The 12,940-nt window shown below is 41.1% G+C and overlaps 1 pseudogene across 1 annotated transcript; it reads left to right on the forward strand.

Annotated features, from left to right (window-relative positions):
* On the forward strand, positions 1-3,949 carry LOC104593747 (receptor-like protein kinase FERONIA pseudogene; annotated as a pseudogene). The gene has a single exon (XR_016076290.1). The product of XR_016076290.1 is annotated as a receptor-like protein kinase FERONIA pseudogene (transcript).
* The last annotated feature ends 8,991 nt before the right edge of the window (positions 3,950-12,940 follow it).

Here is a 12,940-nt window from a genome sequence, read left to right on the forward strand (position 1 = left end):
ATGCCAGCCCCTATTGTCTATTGAGATGTATCAAAACGCGTTTCTCTCTCTCTCTCTCTGATTTCTGTCACCCACTTCCACTTGATTTTGAAAATTTGAGTGGAGAGAAATGTAATTTCGTTAACTGACAGGGATAGTTTTGTCATTTCAAGAAATTTGATGGCATCGATGTCCATCAATGGCGCAAAAAACAAGGGACTGGTAGGCAATTTTAATTTTTCAGAAAGGTTGTAGAAAACCTTCTGAGCTTTGGGTGAGGCCGCAACGGGACTTGGGTCACCTCAGTTTCTTGCGCGATCACGGAGGTTCAAGGCTCAACCCAAGAAATTCTAATCTGCAGCTATTCGGATGATGTATTCCGAGTTTCAGGTCAGATTTTTGTGAACTCCAAATTTACTGACTGCCCACCTTCTCTCTGCATATTTCGGCGACGGAAAGCTCGAAATCGCGTTAAATCTGCCTTTCTTTGTCGGTATTTTTTAGCAGTCAGTTTAACGAGGGTTTGAGTATAGTTCGCTGTAAGGTTGTTTTAGATTCCTATCTTCTGGGTTTTCGTTGGTTTTGTTTTTATTTAATCCTGTTAGCTGGATTTGCAATATTAATTGTGAACTAGTTTGTGTGATGAAATTAGGAGTTTCTGAGTTTTTTTCTGTCAAATATCGTGCTCTTGTATTCATCTGGGGTTTGTTGACTACTGAAACTAGCTTTTTATTGTGGGTTTACGCTGCTTTGGGCCTTGAAAAGCGTAATGTTCTGTTGATCTGATAAAGAACTAAGCTTGGACATTGTTTCCTCCGTCAAATCTCGTTTTATTGGTTGGTTCGCTCAAATTGTTTCTGGATTTATCAGTTAAATCCCCTGTGTATCTGCCTAATACTTGATCCATTGAAGGTTGGACCTTTTTTTTCCTTAAGGAAGGGGTGTTTATTGTTTAATCCTACTCTCCAGTCTAGAACTATCACCCTGCCGATCAAATAATCTCTTTGGGTAAGTTCTTGCCACCGCATCTTTCCGTCCTTCCCATTGGTTTGGAAATGAAGAAAACCAACTGGATTCATCTTATATCCATTTCCTTGTGTCTCTTGTTCCTATTCCATCTGATATCTGCGGCTGATCCATACGTTCCAACGGACAAAATCCTTTTGAATTGTGGTTCTACATCGGAAACAACAGATACCGACGGCCAGAAATGGACTGGCGATGTTGGGTCCAAGTTCGCACCTTCAACGGCCAATACGTTAATCTCTACAGCTGCCACTCAAGGCCCATCTGTCCCCGACGTCCCTTATATGACAGCAAGGATATTCCGCTCCGAATTTACATACACTTTTCCTGTTGCATCTGGTCGGAAATTCGTTCGTCTTTACTTCTATCCAGCTTCTTATAATGGCCTCAATGCCTCCAATGCACTCTTCTCGGTCACTTCGGGACCCTATACTCTTCTCAACAACTTCAGTGCTTCACAAACTGCGGAGGCTATAAACTTTGCTGTCATTTTTAAAGAGTTTTCTTTAATTGCGGAGGATGAGAGTTTGAATATCACATTCAAGCCATCGTCCAATATTTCCAATGCCTATGCATTTGTTAATGGGATCCAGGTTTTGTCGATGCCTGATATCTATAATGATGCAAATGGCGCCTTTCTTGTTGGTCTCAATAGTCAATTCCCTATTGATAACAGTACTGCCCTTGAGAATGTTATCCGGCTAAATGTAGGTGGCAATGACATTCCACCATCGGAGGATACTGGTCTCTTACGGTCTTGGTATGATGATATGCCATACATCTTTAGTGCAGCTATTGGCGTGACAGATTTAACAGACCTTACAATTCACTATCCTTCAAATGTCCCTAACTACACTGCGCCAATGAATGTTTATGCTACTGCCAGAACTATGGGACCAAATGCAAGTGTCAATGTGAATTATAATCTGACATGGATTTTCCAGGTTGACCCAGGGTTTTCCTACCTGGTTAGGCTCCATTTCTGTGAGATCCAATCTGTCATAAATAAGATCAATGAGAGGGTGTTTCAGATCTTCATCAATAATCAAACTGCTGACGATGGTGCAGATGTGGTTGGTTGGGCCAATGGAAATGGAATTCCAACATACAAAGATTATGTTGTGCTTGTTCCAAAAGGGAATGTACAGCAGGACCTCTGGCTAGCATTGCATCCTGCTACGGTATCAAAGCCCGTTTACTACGATGCAATCTTAAATGGAGTGGAGATCTTTAAATTAAGTGATCCCACTGGAAACCTTGCTGGACCCAATCCAATTCCTGCTCCAAGACAGGATGTGATTGACCCATCTTTGGCTAGATCTCCTTCTGGTAATTCAAAGAATCGGACTGCAATCATTGCTGGAGGTGTTGTAGGTGGTATTGCTGCTGTTTGTATTCTTTGCTTTCTTGTATTTGCTGTATACCGAAGGCAGAGGCAAAGGAAGTGCTCTGGTACCAGTGATGCGCCATCTGGGTGGCTCCCTATTTCTCTCTATGGAAATTCACACTCTGCAGGGTCTGCCAAGACCAGCAAAACTACTGGAAGCTATGCATCCTCACTTCCTTCAAACCTTTGCCGCCACTTCTCCTTTGCTGAAATCAAGGCTGCCACCAACAACTTTGATGAGGCACTATTGCTTGGTGTTGGTGGTTTTGGCAAGGTCTACAAGGGTGAAATTGATGGCGGGACGACTAAGGTTGCAATCAAGCGTGGCAACCCATTGTCCGAGCAGGGGGTCCATGAATTCCAGACAGAGATTGAGATGCTCTCAAAGCTCCGTCATCGTCACCTTGTCTCACTGATTGGCTACTGTGAGGAGAACTGTGAAATGATCCTTGTCTATGATTACATGGCCCATGGGACTCTCCGTGAACACCTCTACAAGACTCAAAAGCCACCCCTACTTTGGAAGCAGAGGCTTGAGATCTGCATTGGAGCTGCCCGTGGCCTGCACTACCTCCACACTGGTGCCAAGCACACCATCATCCACCGTGATGTTAAGACGACAAACATCCTCCTAGATGAGAAATGGGTTGCAAAGGTTTCAGATTTTGGCTTGTCAAAGACAGGACCAACATTGGATCATACTCATGTCAGCACTGTTGTGAAGGGTAGCTTTGGATATTTGGATCCAGAGTACTTCAGAAGGCAGCAATTGACTGAGAAATCAGATGTTTACTCTTTTGGGGTTGTACTGTTTGAGATCCTCTGTGCCCGTCCTGCATTGAATCCAACATTGCCAAAGGAACAAGTCAGCTTGGCAGAGTGGGCCTTGCATTGCCAGAAGAAGGGAATCCTTGATCAGATCATTGACCCATATCTTAAGGGAAAAATTGCACCAGAATGCTTCAAGAAGTTTGCGGAGACAGCAGAAAAATGCGTGAGTGACCAGGGGATTGACCGTCCAGCAATGGGAGATGTTCTCTGGAACCTTGAGTTTGCACTACAGCTGCAGGAGAGTGCAGAGAGTAGTGGGTTCAGTAGCGACTTGGGCACTGAGGAGACCACATTCACTGGCAAATGCAAGAAAGATCCAGATGCATATTCAGGTTTTGAGGGCAGCACGACAGAGTCTAAGAGCAGTGGAATGACTATGAGCATTGGGGGCCAGAGTCTTGCAAGTGAGGATTCTGATGGGTTGACACCTAGTGCTGTTTTCTCACAGATCATGAACCCAAAGGGACGGTGAAACCCAAGCACCAGCTGCTACCTACATTTAGTAGACACTATGACCAACAACTGCCTTGCCTGTTCAGCAAATTTGGGTTTCTCATTCTTTTTACATCTTGTTTTTGAGCGCTTTATTTTTTAGATATGTTTTCAGCTTGTATGTCGTAATGCATCTCAGCCAAAGCCTGCAAGAATAATGTATCTGTACTTGCAATACACTCTGTAAGTTTAATATATGAATTAAGTCATGACAACTGCAAAAATTATCAGAAATAGTTAAGACGACTGCAAAAGGCCATATTATAATTTCAATTTGTGAATGAAATCGTGAGCTCTGTTAAAGAACGAGTGCCCTTGGGAGTTGGGGCACTCTGCCATTCTTTTGGCCAGGCTAGAGTTTTTTGTGGTAACCAGTAGTCCAGATAAAAGGTATTTCTGTCGTCCCAACTCCTAGGCTCAGTTTGGAAGGAGTACAAATACAAATTCGTATAGTGCAAGCCTTACATTTTCTATTATTTTGTATGTATTTGTACCCTACATATTTGCATTTGCACTCTTTTCAAACTGAGCCTAAAGCAAAGACTGTCGAATTCTTGAAACAAAAAAAGAAGGCTCATGTAACCAGGGTTCCTCCAAGATTCTTTCGCCTGTGGAAAGCAGCAGCCGCAAGTTCCTGAAAAAACGTAGTGAATTAATGGCTTAATGGTGTCCTTGAGATTAATGAAGTCCAAATATCTTACTGTACGTTAGGGAGTGCTTTCAAGCGACCTTTGGCTTTGTGTGGTGGGCTCAACCCGGATAGCAATGAAAGCTCAAACCAAGGTTCAAACTTCATGGTATCTTGATGAAAAATCCATCGGAAGCCGCAAAGGAAGGTTAAGAGTATCAGTACACGCCATAAAAATTAATATATGCATTTATGCGTCAGAGAAACTTATGATTTTTTTTCTTTTTTTTTTTTTGGTGGGGGGGGGGGTGGTGGGGAGGGGGTTAAATTGCATTCGATAAGGTGTGAATGCATAATAAACGTATATTTTCATAGTTTATAAGTTTATATGAAGCTTAGGAAACATTAGAAAATGGTAGAATAAGCAAAATATACATGCAGAGATCTTATTTTTATCTGTTGATTGGATCGTTTCCAAATTATTGTATTTGTTAGGGATATCATTGCCCCTAGACACGTGAAGACCTCCACCATTTCTGAAGATGGAGTTCGTGATAAGGAACACCAATAAATTGATAAGTCTTGCCCTGTTTAGTTTAGGACTCTGTACATATCTTAATGTTACATGTACACTAATGAAACTAATTGTACAGATATCTATATATAATACAATACGACTCCACTGTTAATCAGTTGAGTGTGGAGTTATCTTCTTTTAATCTCTGTTGTTCATCTCTGTGTCAACTTCAAATTCTCGTCAAGTTTGTTCAAGTTCTTTCATGGTATCAGAGCCTATGACTTCTGGTCGAACCATGTCATCCTCCTCTGTTGGTCTCGGTGTTAATGTTCCATTTAACATCAATCAAATTGTTTGGATCGGAATAACTACATACCGTGGCATTCTCAGATTATTGCTGCAATGCGTGGTGCCAAGTTATTTGGTTATGTAGTGGGAACCTTCCCCTGTCCAGCTAAGTATGCACCGGATTCTAACCATGAAGAGGAAATTGTCAATCCATCATACTTAGAGTAGGAGCAACAGGATCAATTGATCCTTGGCTGGCTTTTGGCATCTCTCACCGAAGGGATACTTGCCCAAGTAGCAGGAGCAACCATTTCAAAAGAGTGTTGGGATTCATTAGCTCGAGTGCTACAACTCAGCTATCAATTATTACACATACAAAAGGGATCGATGACTAAGCCTGAACATCTCTTGAAGATGAGGAATATAGTTGATGCACTTGCAGCAGCTGATCAACCCATGTCTGAAATGGATCTGGTTCTTATTGTTTTGGGAGGTCTTGGAGCTGATTATGCGGCCCTAACCACTACAATCACAGTCCGTGCATCTGAATACACATTTGATGAAGTACAAGCGTTGCTTCTCAATCATGAAATAAGGTTAGACAACTCTAAATTTCTTGTTGGTTCCTCTGTTATGACTGCTAATATTGTAGCGAAGGATGGCAAAGGATCTCGTCCTTCTCCTTCATATCCACGACCTGACGAGAATAAACCTAAAATTCCACTCACTGATACTCAACGGCCGAAGTCATAATCTACGAATTTTGATACACCTCCGGTCAAGTGTCAAATCTGTGGGGGACTACCATTCTGCTATCAAGTGTTATAACTGATTCGACAACGTTCGGTTTCCTGCAAAACCAAAGAATTATGCTGCCATGACTGCTTCATCTTCATCTTAACTTGGAGATTCTAGCTGGTATCTTGAGAAACATAAAGAACATTCAAGATAGAAGGAATGAGTAGAGAGCTCTAAACGAGCATATGGCGGGAGAATTCATTACATTACATTTCTGAGAGAGAGGTCACTATATTTATAGATACAAGTACAGCTGGATGTAACTAACTTATGGAGGGAATCTTATAACTAACTCTTAACAGACTACTATCTAACTAATTCTGTTAACATGCCCCGGTAATTTGGACCTCCCTCGTTCTCCCTCGTTCAGCACATTTCTGCAAATGTCGAACTCCTAATCTGTTCTTCAGCAACTCAAACCGAAGGCTAGAAACTGATTTAGTCAAGCCATCAGCTACTTGCCCGACAGAAGTGACATGCTCAACCTCCAACTCTTTCCTAATAACCTTCTCTCTAACAAAATGAATATCGAGCTCCATATGCTTTGTCCGAGAATGCAAGATGGGATTCGCAGACAACAAGACAGAACTGAGGTTATCACATAACAACAGTGGCACTTTCCTTAGAGTCACATTCAGCTCCCTAAGGAGTGATTGTATCCAAACAACTTCAGCTACTGCGTGTGCCATCCCACGATACTCAGCTTCTGTACTTGAGCGGCTGACAGTGTGCTACTTCTTAGAAGACCAAGACACCAAGTTCTCACCTGGATAAACACAAAAGCCAGTAGTACTTCGTCTATCATCAATATATGATGCCTAATTTGCATCAGAAAATGCATACAAGCACAAATTTTGTGTAGCCTTCAAGTGCAGCCCATGACTTACTGTCCCAGCCAAGTACCTCAAAAAACGCTTGACTAACTCCTATGAGGCTCCAGAGGCTGCTGCATAAAATGGCAACATTTATTGACTGCATATGAAATCTCAAGTCTAGTTATGGTAACATATTGGAGAGCTCCAACAATCAACCTATAGGTTGTGGCATCCGCAACTGGTTCACCCTCCACTTTAAACAGCCTGAGACCGGTTGGCATAGGTGTATCCACTCCTTTAGCTTGAGACATATGAGCTCTTTGCAGTAAGTCTTTAACATACTTACCCTGTGAAAGATGCAGAGAACCATCTTGAAGCTTATTCACTTCAATACCAAGGAAATAATTCAGCTCACCAAGATCTTTAACAGAGAATTCCTTATTCAAAGATTTGATTAAACTGGTCACAATTGATTGAGAACTCCCTGTAATAAGCATGTCGTCAACATACACTAGAACAAAGGTGGTATGCTGGGAGGTGACTCAAAAATAATGAATGATCACACTTGCTAGACACAAACCCAAACTTTGACAGAGTTGTTATTAACTTCTCAAACCAAGCTCGGGGAACTTGTTTGAGACCATAAAGGGCTTTCCTCAACCTGCAAACCAGCCTCCTATCTTCAACTTCAAAACCTTGAGGTTGATCCATATACACCTCTTCTTCTAGAACACCATTTAAAAAAGCATTATTCACATCAATTTGATGAATTTTCCATTTCCAGCAGAGAGCTAGAGTCAATATAATTTGGATTGTTGTTGGTTTAACTACCGAGCTAAAAGTCTCTTTGAAATCACAGCCCTTTTGTTGAAGAAATCCCTTAGCCACAAGCCTTGCTTTCAATCTCTGAACTGAACCATCTGAATTATGTTTAACTTTGAACACCCATTTGCAGCTAATTGATTTTCTATCAGTAGAAAGATATACCAAGTCCCAAGTATGATTCTTTAAAAGAGCAGAGTATTCTTCTACCATAGCTTGTTTCCAATCAGGGGACTGCAAAGCCTCTGTGATAGTGGAAGGTTCTTTATAAGCAGCCAAGGCTTTAGGCTTGAACACACCATTCTTTGATCAGGTAATCATAGGATGAAGAGACTGGGAACGAGTCTGAACAGGTGTTGCAGGTAATTCTGTAGAGCCAGATAAAACAGAACCAACAACTCTCACTGTAGAAGCAAAAGTGGGCTCAGTTGTAGGACAACAATCTGAACTGCCAGGCAAAGTATTAGTAACAAGATCAAAAGGAATAACACTCTCAACATTAGTAGATGATTCATGTGTCAAAGATCTAGGGACACCCTGTAATTCAGCTAGGGGAGGAGATGCTGAAGGAAAAGGAGGAGGTGAAGGAGAAGAGGTTGCAGCAGAACTAGAAGATGAAGAAAAGATAGTAGAATAGGGAAAAAGATGCTCATCAAAGATGACATCTCTAGAAATGTAAATTCTGCCAGAAGGTGCCAAACACTTGTAGCCTTTGTGTTGGAGACTATATAGCCAAGGAAAATGCATTGAGTGGACTTGAAATCAAGCTTGTGTTTATTGTAAGGAGCAGTGAGAGGATAACAAGAACAACCAAAAGTTCTAAGAGCTGAATAATCAGGTGGAGAATGAAATAAGAGAGAATATGGTGAAGAACCATTCAAAACTGGAGTAGGTAAGCGATTAATAAGGAAGGTGGCAGTTCGGAAGGCTTCATCCCATAATTTGAGAGGAATAGTAGATTGAGCCAGCAGAGTTAAACCAATTTCTGTTATATGTTTATGCCTGCGTTCAGCCAAACCATTCTGCTGGTAGGCATGAGAACAACTCAAGCAATGGAGGATACCATTATCAGAGAGGAACAAAGAAAAGGCTCTAAACTCCCCTCCCCAGTCACTCTAAATGGCTTTAATCTTATGATCAAATTGCAACTCAGCCATAATCTTGAATTGAAGGAAAGCAGAAAAAGCATCAGACTTATTCTTAAGGAGATATATCCAAGAATAGCGAGAGAAGGCATCAGTGAAATGTATGTAATAGGTATATCCATTGTATGATTTAAGAGGTGTTGGCCCCCATAAATCAGTGTGGATTAACTGCAGAGGTTGTGTGTATATAGAAGAAGAAGCATGATAAGGAAGCTGATGAGATTTACCAAATACACAAGCCGTGCAAATAGCTAGATCCTTTTTATTAACAGCAGGAATATTACAAGCATTCAGTACATTATTCAAAACAGGTAAAGAAGAGTGGCCTAGTCTATTGTGCCACAAATGAAATACAAAAACAGAAGAGGATGCTGTTGCAGAAGAAGATGATGAAGCAGTGTGAGCAGTATGAATAGACATAGGTGTGGTAGAAGGAGATGAAGGCTGTTGAGACACAGCAGAAGTAGAATTGAATGTTGAAGAAGAAACAGATCTGGTCACATGTAGATCTTCAAAAGAGTAGAGACCTGCTCTAAGCTTGCCTTGCAAAAGAATTCTCTTGGAAACTTGATCCTTTACCACACAAAAATCATTATGGAATTCAAAGAAAACATTATTATCTCTAGCAAATTGAGAGACACTAAGAAGATTCTTAGTAATAAGAGGAACATGAAGCAGATTTTTCAAAATCAAAGGTGAAGGAGAGGAAGAAGAGTGAATTAAAGCGTGTCCAACATTAGAAATTTGCAAACCTGATCCATCACCAATATGAAGAGCATCAGTTCCTGTGTAGGGAGTCTTGCTAGCAAGATTGGCTGCATCATAGGCAATGTGATTCGATGCACCTGAATTAGGATACCATGAGTGGTCAGAGACTGATTTATGAGTAGCAATATAAGCCTGCAGATGTGGAGAGGAGACTTGCTATTGCTGTTGCTGCTGCTGCTTCTGTGCATTATGAAAATCTGCAACGGATAACTAATAATTCTAGCCATACCTATGGTAACAATTGGATGCAAGATGACCAAATTTACCACACATTTGACAAGTAACAGATGGTCTGTTGAAACCACCTCTGCCTGATCTTCCTCCTCGCCTACCAGAGTTCATACCTCCTCTGGCACCTTGAATATTCATACCTCCTCTTCCTGCAAATGGAGGTCTGTTGCTAAGATTATTTGAATTATTCTTGACTTGCAATTGTGCAACATTAGCTATGAGAGTCTCCATTGATTTGTGTTTCTCAATTCTGGATTCTTGTGCAAGAAGAAGTGATTCAATATCACTTACAGTGTATGGATATCAAGCCTAGATGTAACTAATGTTATGAAAGGATCAAAATCCTTTGAGAGTCCATCGAATATAGCTTCAATATGATCACTCAGAGAGATTGGATTCCCGATTGCAGCCAAAGCATCAACAATACCTTTAATTTTCAACAAGTACTCATTAACAGACAACGAACCTTTCTTTGTGTTCCGTAATTGTGTCTTCAACTGCTTGATTTTAGCGCGAGTCTGAGACGCAAAGAAGAAAATTGTTCTTTGTTAATCGAACAGAAATCGCATGAGTAAAGGTCTTCACCTCAACCTTTTGATTGCTCGGTGTTAAAGCAAGCATGGTGCTCGACAACGCCATATCTCCACTAACAGAAGGAGAGTGGCTCTGATACCATGAGAAACATAAAGAACATTCAAGATAGAAGGAATGGGTAGAGAGCTCTAAACGAACATATGGCGGGAGAATTCATTACATTACATTTCTGAGAGAGAGAGGTCACTATATTTATAGATACAAGTACAGCTGGATGTAACTAACTTATGGAGGGAATCTTGTAACTAACTCTTAACAGACTTCTATCTAACTAATTCTGTTAACATATCCGAACTCTGGCACTACCAACCATCTTACAGTCAACCTACAGAATTTAAGGTTTCATTCTGAATACAAAGGGCCAAATCAGATAGTGGTGGGCAATGGCACAGGTCTGAACATTCTTCACACTGGGTCTTCTACAATTTCATCTACCGATCGTCCACTATTACTTCATAATATTTTGCATGTTCCTGCCATTACCAAAAACTTGTTATCTGTTCATCAATTCACTACCGATAATGATGTCTTCTTCGAATTCCATCCTCATGTGTGTTATGTAAGGGATCGCTCTTCGGGGAAGACATTGATGGAGGGACCGAATAGGAATGGACTCTATCAACTTGATTTATCATCTCCTATTTCGAAGATTGCTTGTGTAGGTGAACGAACGACCACTAACCATTGGCATGATCGCCTTGGACACCCTTCAATAAAGGTCTTGCAACGTGTGTTAGCATATTATCAATTACCTCTTTCTTCTCATCATAAACTTGCCTTCGGTACACCATGCCAGCAAGAAAAGGGACATTGTCTTCCATTTGTTCCTAGTGATTCAGTTGTTAATGCTCCATTAGACATTATGTATTCAGATTTGTGGGGTCCCTCCCCAGTTAGTTCTGTTAATGGTTACCCGATGTGTTCCTTGTCTTCATCTACTACTGCTTCAACTGATTGCTCTCACTCACTTGGGCCACCCCCGGTGGTACCTAAGCATTGGTTACATACAACGGCCCACTCTCAGCCCACTTCAACTAACAGTTCTCAGTTTGGGCCTTTAGTTTCTTCATCATCCTCACCTGAACCAAATTCAGTCTCGCCTTCTGTTGCTCTTGCAATTACGATTCCCCACATATCTGCTAAACCGATGTCTACAACTTCTTCACATGTATCAAATGAGTCGTTGCCTACAACCTCTCCACCAATTGGGTCCTCAGCTCCATCCGTTGTACCTCAAAACAACCACCCTATGGTTACACGGTCTAAAAATGATATATGGAAACCAAAGACCTTATCTGTCACAAAGCATCCTCTGTCCACTGAGTATTATGAACCAAACTCTTTTCATCAGGCCCATAGTGATCCTAAATGGCGGGCCACCATGGATTTTGAGTTTAATGCCTTGGTAAAAAATGGGACATGGACCCTTGTTCCTAAGCCACCCAATGCTGAGCCCTAGTTGTAAGTGGGTTTTCAAGCTAAAGTGTTATCTTGATGGAACAATTGAACGTCACAAGGCACGACTTGTTGCTCGAGGTTTTACTCAACGGGATGGCATTGATTACACAGAGACTTTTAGCCCTGCTATTAAGTCCACTATTATCCGTGTCATTTTGGGTCTTGCTATGTCTATGGGCTAGTCACTCCAACAATTGGATGTTCAAAATGCATTCCTTCATGGATGTTGGATTTTAATCTCATAAGAGATTAAATCCAATAGGTTTGATTTGTCAATTACATGAAAAATTGCACCTACACATTTGATTAAAAAATTAGTTTTTCTCTTACAAAACCCAGTTTTGAAATTGTCCCACATTGGAAAATTATAAGGTTTGTTTTTAGTATTCTAATAGGAGCTGATTTACACTTCTTAGAAATAGTAGAGAAGAGTATGGGGGTTTGATACCGCGCAACGCGCGCACACATGTGTGCGGTGCAATGAGGCGCTTTAGAGGCACAATTCAAAGTTAACAGTCATTAATTGTTAACTACTTTTTAAACAATCACAATGTTTGAAATTGTGACTGTTCAAGGTGCATTCTCTGAACCAGCACTTACCTTTTCTTCATACCTCTTCATAAACTATTTAAGGAGCATGAATTAGATTTCAAAAACACACATTTTCGAAATCCACTTTCTCTCTCTCTCTCTCTCTCTCTCTCTCTCTCTCTCTCTCTCTCTCTCTCTCTCTCTCTCTCTCAGTCTGGCCTGCTATAGTCTCACAGAAGGTTTCTTTGGAGATTCTTCAACTTTGCTAGTTGCAGATTCTCGCCCAAGGTTCTGTTGTATCCTGGGAACAGATTTGCCTGTAACCGAACAGCAAACTCAGTGAAACTGAGTGGAAGCAAATAACGTTCTAAAGACAGTGTCTTCATACGTGCCTCAGAGCTTCTCCCCCAAAGTTACAATGACCCCATTTTCCAACAATGGAGACCTTGTTGAAATTGTGTATTTGTCCCAACCACCAGGATTCAAGGACCCCCACCATCCTCATCATGTGTGCTTACTGCATAAATCGCTTTACGGGCTCAAACAAGTGCCTCGAGCATGGTATCATAAGCTTACCAACTTCTTGCTCTCTTGTGGGTTTAATGCTTCTTAGTCCGATACTTCTCTCTT

Source organism: Nelumbo nucifera, chromosome 5 (assembly GCF_055504915.1).
Source record: "Nelumbo nucifera cultivar China Antique chromosome 5, China Antique-T2T, whole genome shotgun sequence".
Lineage (NCBI taxonomy): Eukaryota > Viridiplantae > Streptophyta > Magnoliopsida > Proteales > Nelumbonaceae > Nelumbo > Nelumbo nucifera.